The sequence below is a fragment of the Hylobates moloch genome, unplaced genomic scaffold (genome assembly GCF_009828535.3).
Source record: "Hylobates moloch isolate HMO894 unplaced genomic scaffold, HMol_V3 SCAFFOLD_6, whole genome shotgun sequence".
Lineage (NCBI taxonomy): Eukaryota > Metazoa > Chordata > Mammalia > Primates > Hylobatidae > Hylobates > Hylobates moloch.
The window spans coordinates 9880663-9901749 of NW_026652281.1; the positions used below are offsets into that span (position 1 = coordinate 9880663).

At 40.6% G+C, this 21087-nt stretch overlaps 1 long non-coding RNA gene across 2 annotated transcripts in view; it reads left to right on the forward strand.

Moving 5' to 3' along the window:
* Positions 1-2504, forward strand: part of LOC131383767 (uncharacterized) — a 276937-nt gene extending 274433 nt beyond the window's left edge. For both annotated transcript variants that reach the window (XR_009214024.1, XR_009214023.1), the window contains exon 3: positions 2345-2504. This is a non-coding gene — a long non-coding RNA (uncharacterized LOC131383767). The remainder of the gene's footprint in view (positions 1-2344) is intronic.
* Positions 2505-21087: the final 18583 nt, after the last annotated feature.

Genomic DNA, 21087 nt, shown 5'->3' on the forward strand with positions numbered 1-21087 from the left:
ACATCTGATCACCCCACTATCGGGAAGACCATCCATCAGTGCTCTCAGTGTAAAGGCCAAAACCCTTATCATGGCCTTTGGTTACGTGGCTCTCATTGCCTCCTCCATCTTATGTCTTCCCTCTGTCCTCTCTGCCTTTTCTCCCCTCCACCATACTCAGACAGTTAATTTACACTCATCTAGCAGATGCCAGGCTGTCTCCCTCACCACCATGCCTTTTCAGCTGCTTTTCAGTTTCCTCTCCCCTCCACCTGTGTTCTCAACATGTTCTCATCCAGTAAAACCTATCTTTAGCCTCATTTCTTCTGTGAAGCCTTCCTTGGTACCTTCTTCCTGCCTCCTGTCCAAAGAGGACTGGTGTTTGCTTCTCCTCTGGGCTTCCAAGGTGACTTTCACTTGTGTCTGTTACAGCAATGCTGTTAAACATCTCTTTCAGCAGGAGGGTGAGGATTGTCTCATTGTATCCCCAGCACCAAGGACAGTGACCAATAGATTGCAGGGGCTCCGGGGCTGTTTGATGTGTGAATATATGAGCCCCAGTGCATTTGCCTATTCCTGAAGGTATTCTCAGTTTGGGGTATCACCTAGAGTAGGCACAGAAACAAGATCCATTGATTTGGATCCTTGCCCTCAAGAGATTTAGAGTTGAAAAGTGAAGATGGAAAAATTAACAGATAACATAAGGGTTGATAGTTACTTTGATAATAATAGTGATGGTCACTTCATTTATGGAGCATCTATGAAGTACCAGACAATGAACAAACTTTTTGCCTACATGTGTTTAATTCCTCACTATGCCCTTATGAGGGAAGTAGGATGATCCCTATTTTGTAGTTAAGGAATCTCAGGCTCACAGAGGTTAAATTATTTTCCCACAGTTACACAGTAAACACAGGACTAAGACCTGAACTCAGGTATTGGCTTCCAAGCCTTAAGGCTTACTAGTAACATCCCAGAGAAGTACAGAATGAGCCGTGGGCATAGTCAGGGAGAGAGGAAGCAGGGGTTAGAGTGGCCTCCTGGAGGAGGTAGTACCTGAGTTATCTTTTGAGCTATGAGAAGGGATCAGACAGAGGCCGTGGGGTGAGGGGAAGTAGACTCCAGGTAGATTCTCTTGTCTGCTAGGTCCCCTACTCCCTGGTCCCCGTTCCTTGAACTGGACTTGGCTCCCAGGACTGTCTCAGAATGGCTCCTGAAGACTTGCTTTTCGTGTCTCCCAGAAGAATCTAGGGAAAAATGGCGACTCCCCAAAGATGTCCACGGCCTCATCTCTGAAACTTGTGAATATATTACCTTTCACGGCAAAAGAAACTTTTCATGTGTGATAAAAATAAGGATCTTAGATGGGGGATTATCCAGGTGGACACTCTCTATAAGGGTCTTTGTAAGAGGAAGGCCAGGAGGGTCTGGTAAATGAAGAAAAAGGAGATGTGATGATGGAACCATCAAAGAGCTGGATGACTCACTTTGAAGACAGAGGAATAGGGTCACGAGCCAAGGAATATAACTGTCCCCTAGAAGCTGGAGAAAGTACGAAAAGAAATTTTTTCCTGAAACTAGAAGAAATGCAGCTCTGTGGCCACTGTAACTTTAGCCTTCCAAGACTCAGTTCAGACTTCTGACTTCCATAGCTGTAAAGAATAAATTTGTGTTCTTTGAAGCCATGAAGTTTGTGGTCATTTGTTATAGCAGCAAGAGGAAACTGACACACCCTAAAAGACTGCTTTCCAGTCCATGGGGAAGGAAAGGACAGGGATGCTGATAAAAATAGGCACTTCCTGGGCTGCATCTCAGAGAAAACCCCAGCAGGGCCTTGCTGCCACTTCCTGGCTGCCTCCCGTAGAAGATCAACATTCCACCCCCACATCTGGGGCCTGGAATGATGGTAATGAAATTGCATCTCTGCCCTAAGTGGAATTCTTACTCTGCATCCTTCAGATGATAATGAGATAGAACAATATATGTTGTCATGAACTGGGGTTTAAGGGATACTGTTAAATGATAGCAGCAAAACAAAGATCAGCATACCTGGTATAATCCATTTTTTTGTTATATATATCCATTTGCGTATATAATCAATATATATACAATATAATGAATAGCTAATATATATACTATATAATTAATATCTAATTTATAATATAATCTGTTTTGTTATACAATATATATAAAACAAAAAATGAAATATATATTTATATTTCATCCCATGTCCATCTCTCTGTCTACCTCATACACACTGAAAATAATTTGGGGAAAGCTGTATCAAAATCCAAAATCTTGACTATGATTATAGAGAATTTTACTATCAACATCATATATGTCTGCACTGCTTTCATCTTTACAGGAAGTGTACTCTTTTTGAAATACAAATACAGATGAATCGAACAACTGAGATCCGAGTAGACTCTCCTCATAAGCCCTTACAAGCAGAGGTAAGATCCTTATCTCTACTGGGGTCAGCGAAGCTTCTTAGGTCCCCACAGTCCCTAGATTGACAGTCCTCTAAGTGTGGTCCATGGGCCTCAGGGAGTCCCCAAGTCTCTTTCAGGGAGTCTCTGAGGTCAAAACTACTTTCTTAATAATATTAAGATGTTATTTGCCTAGTTGACAGTTGCCCCAATGGTGAAAAGGCAGTGGTGAATAAAATTGTGGTGAATAAAAATTCCTTAGAAGGAATCAAAGTGACAGCATCCAATCGTAAAAGTCGTCATTGCATTCTTCACTGATCGGTGCTTACAATAAAAAAGAAAACAAATGAACGAAGCCAGCTTTTCTTAAGATTGCTCTTGATAAATTAGTAAAAATGATTAATTTCATTAAATCTCAACTCCTGATTTCATATCTTTTAATATTTTGTGCGATAAGTTGGAAATACGTAGAAAGTACTTGTGTTACATAGCAAAGTACAATGGTTGGCTCAAAGAAAACCACTTGTGTGATTGCTTGAGTTGTGTGAGCTGAGCTAGCCTCTTTTTTTTCATGGAATGCCGTTTTTGCTTGGAAGAGCAATGGATCAGTTATGGTTATGGTGGACATTTTCTTGAAAATGAGTAAAGTGAGCCTGTCATTTTAAGGAAAACAACTGACAGTATCTGTTGCCAATGGTACAAGCCAAGGTTTCACGTGAAAAACTTGTGTCTGCAACTGTGAGCTTGATGGCTTCCGAATATTTGAATACTTTTGGGATGAGATTTGTGGTATTTACAAATGTGTTTTTAAAAATATTGTGTAAATGAAATGTAAAAATATTGGAGAAAAATATCTTTGTAACTCAGGGAATCTATGTGATCTAAATGACCAATGCATCTTGTATAGTTAGATAGTCAATATGCAAAATGGATCAATGAATTTTTATTAAATAGAATACAAAAATTTTCACTGATACGATTTCAGATTCTACATTGCAACTAATCTTTCAAAGAATACCCCTTGTTGAGTTTTGGTGTAGTATCAGAAAACTACCCGCAAATATCTAAAAAGTCTATTAAAATAGGTTTATTTTTTCTACATGGATATCTATGTGAGATTGAATTTTCTTTATATATTTCAACCCAGATAATAAGTTACAAAAGATTAAATGCAGGATTAGATGTGAGAATCTAGCTCTTTTCTATTAACTCAGACATTAGAGGGATTTGCAAAAAAAAGTTAGACAATGCCAGTCATCTTGCTAAATTGTTCTTTGTTTTGGAAACTTTGGTTATTGTTTAATAAATTTACATTATTTATGCTAACATGTAATGGATTTATGGTTATTTTAAGTGCATTGATAAATAAGCATTTAAAATTGTATTGGTTTTTGTATTGGTTTGAATTTCTAAAATATAAATGTTGACATAACCTATAAAAGCAGAACCTGTCTGGGGACCTAGATGGGTCGTAAGTGTGTAATGGGTGCTAGAACCAAAAGTTTAAGAACGATCATGCTAAATTTTTGCCACTGTTACCTTTTTTTTTTTTTTCCCACTGTTAATTTAAACTCACCTGTGCTTACAGAGATATGGTCCTCTTGGCTTTTCCTATGAATGCGCATCATCCCAGAGAATGTTGTATTTCAGAGAATGATCGCATTAAAATATTAGCTAATGTTTTGCAGAGCTAAGGAATTTGGGATTTTGGAAGCTTAATGACTTGGGGCATGGAAAGCCATGCTGTGAAAAATGATACCAGCTCGTGGGAATTGAATGTCCACTGAGACGTGCCCTTGGATGTTGTCAATCTTTCACCTTAACTCGTGGAATCTGGAACTGTCAACCTTTCATTATGCAAGAGCCAGGCTGAGCCACATGTGGGTTGCATGCATGGGCCTTCCACCATCTGTGAAGGGTAGATCAGATTTATGGACCATCTCTTCAGACAGAGCTGCATTTTCTTTCTTCTTTTCCAGAGATGGCCCATTGGTCACCATAAAGACCTAAACTGATTGGTAGCCAATGAGAACATCAGCTCCTACATACTCCTGCCCCCTCAGAGCTGCAGGCATTATCAGGCTTCATCTAGCCTCTTCATGGGGTAAGTTGTTAGAGCCTGGACCAGATGGACTCCCCCAGGAGGTTTGGCTAAAACAACTTTCTCCCCTGAGCATCTGAAGCCCTCATGCTCACAAGCACCCATCTGTTCCTCTTGAAAATGTGTCTCAGCCATTGAGTTTGAGATGATCTGGAATTTTCATTGCAAATGAAATATCTCTGCCCCATTTCCTCTGACACCCAATTCCCAATTTCACAGGTGATGGTTTGCTGGAAAGACAGACTTAAACATGATGCTAGCATTTTGGAGTTCTGTGTCAGATTTTGGCACATAAATCCTGCCATCCTCCCTATTATTCTCTGGTCTCCTGAGTTAAGGGAGCTGTATAAAAAGGGGCAAACACTGAATGAAAAACAACACAGGAAGGCTTGCACAGAAATCCCTTTGCCATGAAATTCATGACTTCTATAATAGGCAGAGATTAGCCTGGGGGCTTTAGGAAGTTACCTGCTGCTCCTTCCTGAATCTCTGCCTATTTTGCCTTTAAATTAGAGGGAGGGGTATTGTAAGTGTAATTCCGGGAAGACCAAATCAAATGCACAAACCACTGCTGAAATGAAATAGAGGGAATAGCTAGACACAGTACTGTCATGTGCTATACTGGAGTGAGCAGGTCTATGCAAACCTGCCCCCAAAGGCTGAGGGAGATGAGAGGCCAAAGAAAGACATTGAAAAATCCAATTTCTCACAAGGAAAATATTTAATAGGGACTTTCATACAAAAGTGATGTCTCAGGTGGCTGTGAGAAAGTGGATTCCCACAACCACTTTCCAGAAACCATCCTTTATTATAGCAAGCTTTTAGAGTAAAGACATGTGCAGCTCGCCACATCTTTGGACTTTCTTGCTGAAACTCAGGACCACTGGGGAGGCAAGAAAGGCATGTTTATGTGGGGCAATCATCTATGCTGCATGCTTGTTTAAAGACCTTGCTACAGAACACCTTGGTATTCAGGACTCAAACACTGGCCATCGTGATGGTTTCAATTCAAGATGGTACCACTCTTGCCATGCAGCAGGCTACTTTTCCCCAGAGACTGAAAAGGACCTGGCTTAGGCAACCCCTTCCTGGATGGTCCAGGTTGCTTGGTCCATAACTGGGGAAGGGAGAAAGTAAAATGGAGATGGGAAGGGAGAAAGTAAAATGGAGATGCCAATTCTCCGCCCACATGGGAAATAGTGCTTTGTCTAAGCAGGGGCTTGAAGAAGAAGGAAGAATGGGTCATTTCTGAGCAGGGATTACTCAGTGTCAGCACTATTGAATTTTGGGTGGGATGATTCTTTGTCGTGGGAAGCTGTACTGTACATTGTAGTATGTTTAGAAGCAGCCCTGACACGCTGGCTTCCAGTAGAACAATCCCCCACCCCCAAGTTGAGAAAACCCAAAATGTCTTCAGACGTTACCTAGGGACAAAATCCTCCCATTTGAGAAGCCCTGTTATAGGGTCATTGTACAAGTGGGGCCCTGGTTCTTGCCTGTAGACCCAGGCGCTGGTGGCATGCATCCCAGTGAATATCTTTCTCTCTGAACAGCCAGCTTAGAAGGTCGTCCTTAGAAGGGGAAGAACTTGCGAAAGGAGTGAGCAGAAGATTTGATCCACATGACTCATAGAAATACAGATGGCACAACACCCCCAACCCTTCTTTGCAAATAAAAAGAGAAATTTAACGTCCATCAACCACAGTTTCCGTAAGGAAGAAGAAAATGCAGTTAGTGGAAATTACAGAGTTCAGTGCTATCAGGTTTGGTTTATCGTTTGCTAACCCAGGTACTCTTCCCTGTACTGTTCATCAGTCAGGACTCAGCTTCCTAGCCAGCTTCCTTCCCTTTAACATTTGGTCAAAGATCATCCTGTATTTTCCTGTAATTTTGACAGACTTCTTTTGTGTGGTTTGTTTGTACCCAAAAGAAGTAATGTTGCCAGGTCTCTCATGTATGTAATGCTTTCTAATATCAGGTACAGAAAAGGTATTTATTGGTTTGCATCCATTCCACTTTATGGTTTTGCAGTGTGGGGTCATGGATAAGGGCTAAACTGTGGATTTCAGTCTGGAAAAATCTCAACACATGTCAGTTTCCGTATAGTGTAAGACAAGGAACTTAGGCTAAAGGAGATTGGCAAGAAGGAAGCATAGTGTTGTACAAAGAGATGTTGGAGATTCATCGAACAGTGAAGAATCACAGCCCCTTTGCCTCCACTTATCAACTGTGTGACCTTCGGCACGTCACTTTACTACTCTCAACCTTATTTTTTTAGTCTTTAAAATGCAAATATAATATGTATATTAGAAAGCTTTCGTGTAGATTAAATGAGGAACATAGAAGGACTGAGCAAGGAAGGAACTCAGAAAGGCGACACCCAAATTTCCTGGGGCTGAGTTTGGGTGCCGTGAGGGGACAGGAATGGGCTGTGATATGGAGAGATGGTTCCCGAGAATATCTGGGCTGCTTTGACACTCGGGAGAAGTAGAAATATCTGAAGGTAATTTTTAAAAAGGAACTTGTATGTGTTATCTAAATTTGTGTCACTTCTTTAAAAATACCTAAGTAATAGTTTATTCTTAGAAGCTTTAAAAGTCAGTTTTGTACCTTCTTCCAATGGCAAACTTGATGGAAAGATCCACGAGGAAGTCCACCTGTGTCTTTAGAGATTATGTACAAAAATTAGCTATAACCCCCCCTGCCCTTAAGTTATCAAAAAACACTGTTTCTTCCATTCCTCTCTAATAGGATCCTGTGTAGATTCTCTGTGTCCTCTCCCTACGATTGTCCAAGTGTGCAGAGATACTGTGAAAGTTGGCTAGGAATGGGTGGGTGGGAGGCTGGATAAAGTTTGGGACGCATTTTTTTTAGTGAGAAATAAGCTTTGTGCTCTTTGGCCTAAACAAGAAGAAATCAGGGATGAACTAGAACAGCAGGGCATGATTCTATCATTAAAAAATGTATTTAGTGCAACAGCTGTAGTGTGGAACAGCTCTACAAGATGGAAAACAGACTTTGCTAAAGGTGCATTACAATTACTTCTGAGGCAGTAACCTAAAATTATTCATTATGAAAGTATTCAAAGTTGAACTTCCTAGAATGAAACCTTCCCAATGAATGTGTGGCAGGAATTGGGAGGGGGTATTTGTCCCCCATTCACGTCCCAGCTCCCAGGAGAGATTTGGGTGAACAGTCACAGGCACGTGGCCCCTAAAGAGGTGATACTGCCTAACAGAGCCGCCTGGTGTACGGGAAGGAGTCTGGGTATTTTGGAGTCAGACAAGCTCCAGCACAATATGCATTTTTTTTTTGATTATACTTTAAGTTCTAGGGTACATGTGCACAATGTGCAGGTTTGTTGCATATGGATCCATGTGCCATGTTGGTGTGCTGCACCCATTAACTCGTTATTTAGCATTAGATGTATCTCCTAATGGTATCCTTCCCCCCTCCCCCCACCCCACAACAGTCCCCGGAGTGTGATGTTCCCCTTCCTGTGTCCATGTGTTCTCACTGTTCAATTCCCACCTATGAGTGAGAACATGCGGTGTTTGGTTTTTTGTCCTTGCGATAGTTTACTGAGAATGATGATTTCCAGTTTCATCCATGTCCCTACAAAGGACATGAACTCATCATTTTTTACGGCTGCATAGTATTCCATGGTGTATATGTGCCACATTTTCTTAATCTAGTCTATCGTTGTTAGACATTTGGGTTGGTTCCAAGTCTTTTCTATTGTGAATAGTGCCGCAATAAACATACGTGTGCATGTGTTTTTATAGCAGCATGATTTATAATCCTTTGGGTATATACCCAGTAATGGGATGGCTGGGTCAAATGGTATTTCTAGTTCTAGATCCCTGAGGAATCGCCACACTGACTTCCACAATGGTTGAACTAGTTTAGAGTCCCACCAACAGTGTAAAAGTGTTCCTATTTCTCCACATCCTCTCCAGCACCTGTTGTTTCCTGACTTTTTAATGATGGCCATTCTAACTGGTGTGAGATGATATCTCATTGTGGTTTTGATTTGCATTTCTCTGATGGCCAGTGATGATGAGCGAGCATTTTTTCATGTGTTTTTTGGCTGCATAAATGTCTTCTTTTGAGAAGTGTCTGTTCATGTCCTTCACCCACTTTTTGATGGGGTTGTTTGTTTTTTTCTTGTAAATTTGTTTGAGTTCATTGTAGATTCTGGATATTAGCCCTTTGTCAGATGAGTAGGTTGCAAAAATTTTCTCCCATTCTGTAGGTTGCCTGTTCACTCTGATGGTAATTTCTTTTGCTGTGCAGAAGCTCTTTAGTTTAATTAGATCCCATTTGTCAATGTTGGCTTTTGTTGCCATTGCTTTTGGTGTTTTAGACATGAAGTCCTGGCCCATGCCTATGTCCTGAATGGTAATGCCTAGGTTTTCTTCTAGGGATTTTATGGTTTTAGGTCTAACATGTAAGTCTTTAATCCATCTTGAATTAATTTTTGTATAAGGTGTAAGGAAGGGATCCAGTTTCAGCTTTCTACATATGGCTAGCCAGTTTTCCCAGCACCATTTATTAAATAGGGAATCCTTTCCCCATTGCTTGTTTTTGTCAGGTTTGTCAAAGATCAGATGGGTGTAGGTATGTGGCGTTATTTCTGAGGGCTCTGTTCTGTTCCACTGATCTGTATCTCTGTTTTGGTACCAGTACCATGCTGTTTTGGTTACTGTAGCCTTGTAGTATAGTTTGAAGTCAGGTAGCGTGATGCCTCCAGCTTTGTTCTTTTGGGTTAGGATTGACTTGGCCATGCGGGCTCTTTTTTGGTTCCATATGAACTTTAAAGTAGTTTTTTCCAATTCTGTGAAGAAAGTCATTGGTAGTTTGATGGGGATGGCATTGAATCTATAAATTACCTTGGGTAGTATGGCCATTTTCATGATACTGATTCTTCCCACCCATGAGCATGGAATGTTTTTCCATTTGTTTGTATCCTCTTTTATTTCATTGAGCAGTGGTTTGTAGTTGTCCTTGAAGAGGTCCTTCCCATCCCTTGTAAGTTGGATTCCTAGATATTTTATTCTCTTTGAAGCAATTGTGAATGGTAGTTCACTCATTATTTGGTTGTTTGTCTGTTATTGGTGTATAAGAATGCTTGTGATTTTTGTACATTGATTTTGTATCCTGAGACTTTACTGAAGTTGCTAATCAGCTTAAGGAGATTTTGGGCTGTGACAAAGGGGTTTTCTAGATGTACAATCATGTCATCTGCAAACAGGGACAATTTGACTTCCTCTTTTCCTAATTGAATACCCATTATTTCCTTCTCCTGCCTAATATCCCTGGCCAGAGTTTCCAGCACTATGTTGGATAGGAGTGGTGAGAGAGGGCATCCCTGTCTTGTGCCAGTTTTCAAAGGGAATGCTTCCAGTTTTTGCCCATTCAGTATGATATTGGCTCTGGGTTTGTCATAGATAGCTCTTACTATTTCGAGATATGTCCCATCAGTTCCTAATTTATTGAGAGTTTTTAGCATGAAGGGTTGTTGAATTTTGTCACAGGACTTTTCTGCATCTATTGAGATAATCATGTGGTTTTTGTCTTTGGTTCTGTTTATATGCTGGATTACATTTATTGATTAGCGTATGTTGAACCAGCCTTGCATCCCAGGGATGAAGCCCACTTGATCATGGTGGATAAGCTTTTTGATGTGCTGCTGGATTCGGTTTGCCAGTATTTTATTGAGGATTTTTGCATCAATGTTCATCAAGGATATTGGTCTAAAATTCTCTTTTTTGCTTGTGTCTCTGCCAGGCTTTGGTATCAGGATGATGCTGGCCTCATAAAATGAGTTAGGGAGGATTCCCTCTTTTTCTGTTGATTGGAATAGTTTCAGAAGGAATGGTACCAGTTCCTTCTTGTACCTCTGGTAGAATTCGGCACTGAATCCATCTGGTCCTGGACTGTTTTTGGTTGGGAAGCTATTGATTATTGCCACAATTTCAGAGCCTGTTATTGGTCTATTCAGAGATTCAACTTCTTCCTGGTTTAGTCTTGGGAGGGTGTATGTGTCAAGGAATTTATCCATTTCTTCTGGATTTTCTAGTTTATTTGCATAGAGGTGTTTGTAGTATTCTCTGATGGTAGTTTGTGTTTCTGTGGGATCGGTGGTGTTACCCCCTTTATCATTTTTTATTGCATCTATTGGTTCTTCTCTCTTGTCTTCTTTATTAGTCTTGCTAGTGGTCTATCAATTTTGTTCATCTTTTCAAAAAACCAGCTCCTAAACCCTTCAAAAAATTAATGAATCCAGGAGCTGGTTTTTTTGAAAAGATCAACATTATGCATTTTTTTTTTAAAATAACAACTTTACAGAGATATTATTCACATAAGATTCACCATTTTTAAAAAGTGACCTTATTTTTATTTAGAGAGGTTTTAGATTTACAGCAAAATTGAGCAGAAGCGAAAGGATTTGCCATATACCTTCTGCATTCACGCAAGCAGAGCCTGCCCCAGTATCAACATCCCCCACCAAAGTGGTACCTTTGTTACAGTCGATGAGTCTACGTTGACACGATCACCCAGGGCTCAGAGTTTACATTTGTGCTCACTCACACATGTTCTGTGGACATGGACAAATGTGTCATGGCATCTGTCCCCCACTGCAGTATCAAACAGGGTATGTCCACTGCCCTAAAGCCCTCTCTACTCAGATTTATCATTTTAAAGTACACAATTTAGTGACTTTAAATAGCATATTCACATGGTGTATAACCATCACCAATGTCTAATTCCAGAACATTTTTAAGACCCCAAAGAAGAATTCCTTATCCCTTCACAGCCACTCTTCATTCTCTCTTCCCTAGCTTCTGGCAGCCACCAATCTAGTCTACATTTCTGTGTTCTGCCTATTCTGGACATTTCATATAAATGGAGTCATACAATATACTGCCTTTTGTGTCTGGGTTATCTCACTTAGTATAATGTTTTCAAGATTCATCCATACTGTGACATGTGTCAAGTTTTTAAAAATTATTTTTACAGTCAAATACTATTTCATTGTATGAATAGAGTACGTTTTGTTTATCCGTTCATTAGTTGATGAGAATTTGGGATTTTTTTTTGGCTATTATGCACAGTGCTACTTCGAACATTCCTGAAAAAGTTTGTGTGGAGAATATGTTTTCAAATTTCTTGAATCTGTACCTAGAAGCAGAATTGCTGGGTCATATGGTAACTCATCCTTTATTTAACAACTTGAAGAACTGCCAAACTGTTATAAGTGGCTGTACCATTTTACAGTTCCTCCAAGAATGTGTAACTGTGCCAATGTCTCCATATCCTTGCCAACACTTGTTATTGTTAGTATTTTGATTCATCCATTTATCCTTTGATTTATTCAATAGTTAATTACTGGCTGGGTATGGTGGCTAACACTTTAATCCTGGATCTTTGGGAGGCTGAGAGGGAAGATCACTTGAGCCCAGGAATTTGAGGTTGCAGTGAGGTATGATTGCACCACTGCACTTCAGCCTGGGTGACAGCGCACGACTCTGTCTCTAAAAAACAAAACATTAAATTATTGATTACCTATGTGTGCCAAGAACTGGGGTATAGCAGTAAGCAAAATCATATAAGGAGCTTACAGTGTTATGGCACAAACAGATACTAGTCAAACAATAATAGAAACAAAAATAAACATGCAATTGTGAGAATTACAAAACTGGTGGGTGCATGATACGAAAAGATAATATACCAGGAAGGTCTGATTGTCCAGGGCTTCAGGGAAGGTTTCCCTGTGTGGCTGATGATTGGGCTGAGATGTGCAGGGTGAATAAGAGTTAAAGAGATATTCATAAGCAATCTTGTTAACACATCTATGGCTCAGTTCTTCCTTTGTACCATTGAGATAACATTGGCTTTGGGTACTCAGTGAAGGCAATTGTTAGGCACAGGTTAGATTTCTCATTGTTGCTCTGGTTTTCACCTGTAACCTTCTACCCTTCCTCACCAAAAGAGAGAGGGTCTCAGACAAATGGCCTTAATGGTGATGGGGCCACGATGATGATGATGACAGTGATGATTATGTTGATAATGGATGTTGATGTTGGTTATGATTTAGTGGACACCTTCTGTGTGCCAGGTACTGTGCTAAGTAACTTATGACATTCGTTTTTTACAATGACATTGCAATGGAAGGAGATCAGCATGAGATTAGAAAGGCAGAGAAATTGAAAAGGACAAGGAGAGGATAGTCACTTGGTTTATGTATGAAGGAATTGGGCTTATGGTTGAGGAAATAATTCCAAAGCATATATTTCTAATTCCTGAAATAGGTACTTGGTTTCAAAAAATTGATTTTTAGTTTGTAATTCTATTTTTACTTAGATACTTTATTTCTTGAATATGGAATGCAATTTCTTTTATTTCAAATTAAACTAAGCGGTTTAACTTAATCATATATAACAAACCTCCCAGTATAAGGGCCCTGATTCCAAATCTTGCTACACATTCGTTTCTAGCCCATGCAGTAAATGGATACCTGGAGCAAATCCAAAAAGGAAAAACACTTTAATTAGGTTTGAAAGTGTCTGCAGTCAGTTCCAGAATAGCTGTCACTGGATTTACGGTGCACCTGCCAAACTGTAACTCTTTGCATATCCAGCTGAAGCAAGAAGGCTCCAGAGATCGAGTATGATTTCTTCAAACCTAAATGTTTATCTCCCCAAATAAGCGTCCTTAGAAAATATGGCCAAGATAGATGGAAGGAAAGTCGGTCTCACCTTAGCTAAGCCTGTCAGCCTTTGTTATTGTTTCCATTTAATTGCAAGGGTTCTAGAAGAATCTATTCAATAATACCCTCCTTGGAATGTTTCCATAAGTATACACTCTCCCCTAAATGTGTCACATAGCAGTTACATTCACTCTCACCTTTATGCCCAAATGACAGTGACTTGGGACTTTACCCCAGCAGGAACTGGCACTGAGGTTAGGAGAGGTCATAACTTGTTGAATACCACTGTAATTTCAGAACCAGAATTCAAACGTAGGTCAGCCCAATTCTAGTATTTTGAGCACAAGGAACTTACATACATACATATACATATACATATACATATACATATACATATACATATACATATACATATACATATACATATACATATACATATACATATACATATACATATACATATGCATGTACATACTTATGTATATGCATATGTAGATGAAAGTACCTGAGTGTGGTGCTGATTTATCACTCATGACTTGCTGCCCACACTCACACTATGTATATGTGTATGTACACTCTGTATACACATATATACACACATATATACATGTACATATATATGTGTATATGTGTGTATATATGTGTGTATATGTATACATATACACACACATATACACATATATACACACACATATACACATATACATATACACACACATATATACATGTACATATATATGTATATATGTGTGTACATATTTGTGTATACACACATATACACATGTACATATATACACACATATATACATATATGTATATGTGTATGTGTGTGTATGTATAATAAGCACTGTAGGATTCTTTTGAATCAGCAGCTGTTTTAAAGTTGAGTCACCTGTTAATTTCTTTTGGATTCCTTGTCCTTATTTTCCCAGCCATAAAACATAGGTATGACACATTGCAAACAAATATGCAGGCAGCATGACACAGTGGAAAGGCATGAGGTTTGGAGTTGGAAAAGCAAGACTGGAGCCTGACTTTCTGCTTCTTAAGTGCTTTGACTTTGGGCTTGACCACTCTGATTCTTAGTCTCCTCCTCTGGGGACAAATAATGAACACATCTGGGTAGAGAGCTATGATGAAGAAGAAGGGAGAAAATTCTCCTAGAAATGTAAATTTAGAAACGTAGGTTTTAAATTGCCATCCACCTTACTTACTACTTTTAAAATCTAGAATAATATGATTAAGTCTGGCAAGAGAAGTCGGCAAGGTCTTCTCTGAGAGTTAATTGGAGATGCTGTGTAGGTCGGCAAGTCACAATGACGCTTATCCTTGAGTATTCATCAACTGCTCCCTTTCTTCTTACATGAATGATGTAGTAATTGCTAAGAAGGGGGAGCCTCAGGGTTAGAATTTTAGTATATTCATGATGTTCTGGCCACTGTGCCAAATGCTTTGAGGGTATCACGTCATTTAATCCCTACAGAAAATCTATTTCATTGGTAACATGATAATCCTCACTTTACAGATGGAAACTGAGCACAGATTGATTCAACTTGCTTAAGTCAGCTAAGCTAAATAATGATTTCCTTTGATCACAATTTTGTCCTTTCTTTTGCATTTCGTTGTTATCATCAAAGTGAGTTGCCAGTGGAGGTTGTAACTTTTTCTCCTGGGTATTTGTCATGTAATTTTAATCTGACTGACTGTAAGAAGGTATGATAGGCAGAAAAATGCCTCCTGTCCCGCAACCACCAAAAGATGCCCATATTCTAATCCCAGGACCTGTAATTATGTTAACTGACACAGCAAAAGAGACTTTGCAGATGTAATTAAGGCAAGGGTTGGGGAGATTACTCGGAATTTGTGAATGGGACCCATGTAATCACAAGCGTTCTCATAAAAGCCAGAGAAGGAGATGTGAGAATCAAGCAAACACTGGAACAACATACTCTGCAGATGGAGCAAGAGGCCAGAGCCAAGGATGCAGGGAACCTCTAGAATCTGGAAAAGGCCATGAAATGAATTCTACCCCAGCACATCCAGAAGGAACCCAGACCTGCTGACAATGCAATTTTAGTCCAGTGAGATCCCTTTGGGTCTTCTGACCTAAAGAGTTTAAGGCATTGGGATTTTAGCAACTAATCTTGTGTTGGTTTAAGCCACTATGTAGTCGTTTGTTACAGAAGTAGTGGGAAATTAATATGGGGGGGGGGGGTCAGATCAAATGATTTTTTCATGGCAAACAAACTAACCAAAACAAAATCATAAGCATTCAAGTAAGCATAGCACTGCTGTGCAATATGGAGACATTCAGAGTTGTAATGGGTTGTGAAGCCAACCTGTGAGGACAAGGCCACACAGCTAGGCTAAGGCTTGTAGTATTGTGTTTAATGGGAGGGGTGAGAGTGGGCATTTTTGTCTTGTTCCAATTCTCAAGGGGGAATGCTTCCAGTTTTTGCCCATTCAGTATGATGTTGACTGTTTCTTGAGTGTTTTTTTTTTTTTTTTTAAATCATGAAAGGATGTTGGATTTTGTTGAAAGCTCTAGCTGTGTCTGTGGAGACGATCATATGGTTTTTGTTTTTAGTTCTGTTTATCTGGTGAATCATGTTTATTGATTTTCATATGATGACTCAACCTTGCATCCCAGGAATGAAGCTTACTTGATCATGGTGAATTAACTTTTTGATGTAGTGCTGGATTTGGTTTGATAGTATTTTGTTGAGGATTTTTGCATCTATGTTCTTCTGGGATATTGGCGTATCCTTTTCTTTTTTGGTTTTGTAAGGTCACACAGCTAGGAAGTTCAGCACTGGAATCTACAGCTGGGTCTTCCTGACTGCGTCTACCCTTCTTCTTAAGTATGGCCAGCATAGTGGCTCACGCAAGGTCACACAGCTGGTTGTCAGCAGAGCTGGGCTTGAATGCAGTTCTCCTTCTCCATATACATTTTCTCGAAAGCAAATAAAGAGACCTGGATGTGAACACAGACTCATCAAAGGATGGGGATGCCGAGCGTGGTCCTTCTGCCTCCTCCACATGGCTTAATTATGAAAGTACCTGAGTACAGTGCTCATTTATCACTCAGGACTTGGTGCCCACACTCGCTGTGGTGAATTGGTATACAATGGAACTCGAAGTGAAATGATCACTAATGAAGTGTAGTTAATGTTTGCTAAATGTTCCAAGACTGCACTTTGATTCCTTGTCACCACCACCCATCATTGATGAAGAGTCCTTGATAGAGGAATCACATTCCCTGTAAAGAAGGGCTGGGGTTACTCATGGTTCCGAGTATACCCAACAGAACATCACGTCCTCACTAGTGCTGAAATTGGGACACAGGTGGATGACAAAGTTGTGTTTTGGGGAAAGAGAAACCAAATGCGTATGGCTAATCATTGTGTGTGTAGAATTACACTTAGTACTTTCAGATGACTGCTCACAATGTCATTATGAGATGTTATGATTCTGCTTTCCAAAATATGGAAACTGAGGCACAAGTCCAGTGGGAGACAGGACTATAAGCAATGTTTGGAAGCTTAGACATAATGTGGAGTAAGTAAGGGAGAAAACAAAGTTTTGATTAATACCTTGGATAACCAAAAAGCATTTACTGCCCCGTTTCCACATGTGAACAAGTCCCATTATTGGTCCATACATAACATGTGTTTTATTTTGAGCTGATCTAAATATAGTTGTGTGATGATCAGTGAGAGTGAGGGTTGATGGAAACCATACTTGCATGGAATTCAAAGATTTAAATCATAGTAGGCCTATTCTTTTTTTAAGCTTGTGCACATTATTCTCTCTCTTTGAACTTTCTTACCCATTGAAGCAGCACAGTATATGTTTTGAAGACAGGCAAATCCAAGTTAAAATTCTCTTCCAGCCACGTGTTAACTTTGGCCTCAAGCAAGTCAGTTACACTCTCCCTAAAAGTGCTCTATCAGAAAATCGTAGATAATAATGTGCAGCTTGTAGAGCTCTTTAAAGAACTGTAAATAATAACATACATCCGGAAAACAAGTTAGCACATAGTGGTTCCAAGTAAGAGGCAGATCTACCATGAAGAATATTTGACCAAGTACTCTTTAGATCCCCTTCTGGTCTATAATTTTGCAGTTTCAAAACCTTTAACTACTATTTGTGGGGAACTTACCACATACTAGACACTATGCCAGGGATTATACTTGCGTTGTCTCATTAAATCTTTACAATTTTAGGGGGTAGATGCTATCAAAGTTCATGCCAATACAGACACCTGGATACAGAGATGAAAAATAAACTTCCCTGGCCACAGAAAATAATGTGATGAAGTCAAGATTTGACTAAATATGACTGACTGCAGAGCTCCTACTCTTAAAATTAAGCCCTTGTTAATAGTATGTATCTAGATATATTTTATTGCTTTTGTAGAAAAGGCTGGTTGTAGATTGCCTCTTCTTCCTCTAATGCAGGTAGACAAACCAGTGATGTTCTGAGCCCTTGTGGGTCCCTTGATGGCACTGAGAAAAGTAAAACCCAATACAAATTATACTAATAGTTTGATTCAAAAGTTATGTTATAACTGAGACAAATTCTGAATGCTGTGAAGAAAGTGAGACTCAGATGTGTGATGGTCTGTGTTCCCAGTGAGTGGAAGAGTCACTTCTGAAGGCAGATAGGACTCTGCTTCTCCGGGAACCAACTAGGAAAATCAAGATGTTCAGGCTGTCAGCCCAGGGTTTGGTCCCTTCCTGTGTTCTGTAGGTTAGACAGTTGGTCGAGAAGGCACATTACCGAATTCTGTGACTATATGTCTCCAGCTCACTTCCCAGAAAATTCACATTTACTGGGCTTTTACAATATGCCATTCAGACTGCTACAAACAAGAGTGTAAGTAAGAAAATAAGGTCCTTGTGCTTTTTAAAGCAAGTCCTGCTTTGTAGCATTTGTCAATTTTTTTTTTTTTTTTTTTTTTTTTGAGGCGGAGTCTCGCTCTGCCGGCCAGGCTGGAGTGCAGTGGCGCGATCTCGGCTCACTGCAAGCTCCGCCTCCCGGGTTCACGCCATTCTCCTGCCTCAGCCTCTCCGAGTAGCTGGGACTACAGGCGCCCACCACCACGCCCGGCTAATTTTTGTATTTTTAGTAGAGACGGGGTTTCACCGTGGTCTCGATCTCCTGACCTCGTGATCCGCCCGCCTTGGCCTCCCAAAGTGCTGGGATTACAAGCGTGAGCCACCGCGCCCGGCCAGCATTTGTCAATTTTTGTGGTGTAAATACTCACACCAATGTCAACTTCCAGCTACAAATGTGATGACATCGATCACAGAGTTGGAAAGAGTTGAATATGATTGGCTCTGGTGAGCCAGTGCAAGCTGACTGCAGCACCACACCAGTCCTCCTACTGGGTTCTCAAATATGCTCCTTGCTGGTAATATGGTTTTGCTCTGTCCCCACCCAAATCTCATCTTGAATTGTAGCCCTCACAATTCCCATGTGTCATGGGAGAGACTTGGTGGGAAGTAATTGGATCATGAGAGTGGGTCTTTCCTGTACTGTTCTTGTGGTAGTCTCACAAGATCTGATGGTTTTAAAAATGGGAGTTCCCCTAAACAAGCTTTTTTTGCTTGCTACCATGTAAGACGTCCCTTTGCTCTTCCTTCGTCTCCCACCATGATTGTGAGGCCTCTCTGTACACGTGGAACTGAGTCCTCTAAATCTTTTTCCTTTGTGAATTACCCAGTGTATGTCTTTATTAGCAGCATGAGAACTGACTACTACAGCTGGGATGCATGCCTCTCCTTTGCTTAGTTAATGTCCATTCTCCACTTATGTCTTCATATCTCCACTCAAATGTGACTTCCTCAGAAGCTTCAAATGGACTCTGTCCCTTATGAAATGCCTTCTGAGAGCTTGGGCGCCCTTTCCAACTTCTTTCATTGTTTTAGGCGATATCAGAAAGCACCTTCAGAAAGAAATTTTGGCTAGGACTACTCATGAGTGTCCCCGAGGAGGTGCCAGAGACCAGTGTGATGTGCACACAACCTTGAAGCAATTTGAGATGGAACTGTTCTATCAAAACAATGCAGAAGAAAACTTCTGCATCAAATCAAATCCAGTCTTTCCCTAAAACAACGAAAATGGGTCAGATGTGCTGACATGTGTATCACATAATGCTGAAACCTCCCACTCCGTATATTTATTGTTGAACACTGAAATGGTAATACTCTTATTTTAAACTACTTAAGGTTCTAACTCCCAGTGACATTTTAGGTATGTCAGGACAGAGTAAAGACATTGATTTAGCTGAGGGCATTGGAAATACAGCAGCACCCTTGTCTTCTCTTTAGAGGTTGCTGAACTGATTTGGATAAAATAATAAATGACCCCTCAGCCTTGAACAAAATCAGGACAAAATTAAATGTTTGAAATTTTAAGGAGTTCATCCAACTTCTCCCCTGTTGGTTGTACTTGCCTTTGGTGACTGCTTCTAATCCCCGCTCGTGGCCAGCTTGTGGGGACATCCTGCTAGAAGCCAGCTTTGCCTGGGGTATTTGTGGCCTCATTCAAAATAGGAAGAGCGCCAGGTGTCTTGAGATTCTCCTCTCCAGAGATTTCCCATCTGATTCTGCAGTCCTAAGAGAGGAGCATTTGCAAACCTTGCTATCCAGTGGCTGAGCATCTGCCTGTTGATCGCACTGAGAGCCATCAGCTGTCCAGAGGGTCGCATGTTCCTGCTTGTCAGCATTGCTGAGGAAATTGATACTTCTCATGATATTCCCTGATACCAAATGGCTTTCTGGTGCCTCCTGTTGGGTCCAGGTGGCGTTTGTTCTACAGGCTTAACCAGGGACAATTGTAGTAAACTCTCCTGTGCAAGCCGAGCGAAGGGAAGCACGGTTATGAGGAACTGCCCTTGTCTTCTCCATCTTTACAACCATCACTGCTGACATTTCCAGAGCTCCCACAGTGAACCAGGGTCACGAACCTCACAAGGACCTGTGTTTTCATGTTTTCCACTTCACAGCTGGGGATCTGAGGATTCAGAGAGGTTAGGAAAATTGCCTAGGAGGGAACAGCAGACTTAGTGAACACAGAGCAGAGTTGAGACTCACACAACTCAAACAATGGTCTGATGATAAGCCTAGAACTCTACCAAAATCCCACCTCTCAGAAACTGATGGATTGAGGTCATTTCATTCAAGAAAGAAAAATTCTTGATAAGCAGATCACATAGAGGCTGGATGTCCTTGCTGTCACTAAGTGACCCTCAAGAAACATTGTTAAATGCTCTCTTCCTCTTGTACACAGACAGAAGCCACAGCCACATCAGACGTGCCTGGAGACCTCCAGCCCAGACGTCTTTAGGGTCAATGGCAGATGTGGTTTTTAACCCATGGCCACATTTCTTACCCCCACCTCCACCTCATAAGGACATAATTGGTTCTTTCTCCCATTTCTCTGTAAAGAGCCAAACCAGATGGTAGGTAAGTCATATATGAACAGTGAAAAAATGTTCTTAATAACTTTATTCCCACTGCACATATGCATGCCTTGGACTTAACAGGAAATATTTGGGTGTTTCATGACTAATTTCAGCAGTTTTTCTTTTCCACACATAATAGTGCTATCTCCAAGGCCTTTTGTCTTCTCTCCCCCCGTAGGTGGGGGCTGGTCACCTGCTGCTGGTGCAGGGCAGAGGCCATGAAGGTGGAGTTTCCTAAACACAGCTTGAATGGCAGATTCTGCCTTAAGGCTGCCTTTGCTCTTTGCACTGGATAAACCATGCTCAAGGTGCTGAGTGGATTCTGCATATAGCATTTTATGGTGCAGACAATTTCATTGTAGGTGAGGGAAGCTGGCCTACTGGGATCTCTAGG